Below are 2,255 nucleotides of genomic sequence, written 5' to 3'. Positions count from 1 at the left end.
CTATTCTTGGGGGGGAAAGGGGTGTGGGAGATGCGGGAAGAGACTGGACAAAAATCGTGCATCTATGGATGAGGACAGTGAGTGGGGAGTGAGGGTGGAGGGTGGGTTCGGGAACTGGGAGGAGGGGAGTTATGAGGGGAAAAAAGAGGAACAAATGTAATAATCTGAACAATAAAGATTTAATTAAAAAAAAAAAGAAATGTAACAGGGAAGCTATACAGAACATCCAAAGCACTAACCAAGTACGTGTTGTCAAGATTTCCAGAAGGAGACTGGTGATTCAAGAGAAGTTGAAGAAACTAAATTGCTAAGAAGGAAAAAGGACAAGGGGATATGTTGATAATGTGGGTTGAAAAGTCAGGGTCAATGAACAGAGGGTGTTCTGAGAAGAGAAGAACATTTCATAAATAATACTAACTCGCCCACAAGAACCTGTAATTTGAAAGTCTTTTTAGTTGGGGAATGGCCTGAAGTTGTAAAGCAGTGGTTCTTGAAGTATGGTCCCAGCAGCATTGGCATCACTTGTTAAAAAAAAAGAAAAAACAAGACTTTTAATATTTCAGGTTTACATTTTGATACATCTGTTATTAGGGCTTAAAAGTGTGCTACCACAAAATGAAAATGTATATTGTGCAGACTAGCAGAGGGAAGGAAGTGGTGTAAAAGAGAATTGTGACATTTCCTTCCGCTGTATTCTCTCTTTAGCACAGAAGAACCTCCATTCATATTTTATCTTCTCTGAGGAAAAAAAGATTGCTTGGAGACAGAATAAGTTGGAAATAAATTATATTCTATTCGTAGCAGTAGAGCTTGCTAAACTGATTCCCTCTTTATTTTTTTAACTGATTCTCTTAATTAAGCATTTAGACAATAAAATAAATTACTTCCTTTTTGGTATATTGCATTCTTTATGTCAAAATGTAATTCCTTACTTTTTTCTTATATACCATAAAACTGATATATTAATTGCTCTGACATTTAAACAAGGTCTTCTGCTACAGAAATAAAACCCAAATGAAATAAAAAAAAAAAGAAAAAACATTGGCCCATCTCAGACCAATAATGGCACTGTGGGTTGAGGTCCAGAATTCTGCATTTTATAAGTTCTCCAGTGATTCTAATACAAGTTCAAGTCTGGACCCCACTGTTCTATAGAGTGAAGCTGTGGGACCACAGCCTCAGAAAATACCTACCAGAATCAGAGTGCCTCGGATAAGTCCTCTCGTTTCCCATAAACTCTGCATCCATGACCTAATGGTATAAGATTGGCTTTCTATCTGGAGCAGAAGGAAACAACCCCTTCCATGAAATGTCTTGAAAAAGCACAGTTCATAAATTAATTTTGGTTTCTCAGTGTTTCAGAAATCTGTGCTCATTATTTTAGTGGGGGTGAAAAGGCTTTTTCTGCTATTTAAAAAGAATATTAGTTGTTTCTATTTTCTCTTAATTATATCATTTTAAGGCAAAGACCACAATGAACACAAATTCCACATGGAAATCTTAGAAGATAGATGGCAAAGCATTTTGGAAATTTAAGTACCCTGTTCACATGCCATAGGACCACCATGGTTTTTCTGTTATTAAATCATGCAATTATTACAAGAATCATGAGTATTTATTGAGCATTCAAGGAGTCTGAGCATTGTATTGAGAAAAATCTTATTTAATCCATGTAGTAGGTGCTATTATAATTCTCATTTTGTAGATGGTGAAACTAACTTAAAGAGTGTCTTGTTCAATATCATCCAGTTAATAAGTATGTGGTAGAGAAGACCTAGCTAGTTCTGATGCCAGATCTTATGCTATTAATTTTCATAGACTCTGCCTCCCTGTGCCTTTACTTGGCTCCAGAGAGTCCACAAGGACTTTTCTTCTGTTCTTGGTATCTTCCAACACCATTCTATTCTGGGGTTTTGTTCACAGCCAACATCCACAAAGAAGTGAAACATCATCTAAATCAGCAGTCACCAACCGGTGGTCCATGGACCACTGGTGGTCTGTGAAGTCTGAAAGGTTGGCAACCACTGATTTAAATAACCTTTTCTCACTACCCATTCCTCTTCTTACCCAGGAAATAAGTATGGAGAGTATATCGTTTTAAGAATTTTGTTGCCCTCACAATGGGAAAACCAGATACCTAAAACTAGCAAACATAGGAAAGGTGTAGCATCCTTTAAAAATATATATATTATTAATTATGTTTTAAGATTCCTTAATTTCTTACCATATTGCAAGACGAGTCTAAGGGGAGTGGG

Source organism: Myotis davidii, unplaced genomic scaffold (assembly GCF_000327345.1).
Source record: "Myotis davidii unplaced genomic scaffold, ASM32734v1 scaffold168, whole genome shotgun sequence".
NCBI classification, from domain to species: domain Eukaryota; kingdom Metazoa; phylum Chordata; class Mammalia; order Chiroptera; family Vespertilionidae; genus Myotis; species Myotis davidii.
Note: the sequence above shows the minus strand (reverse complement) of the source record.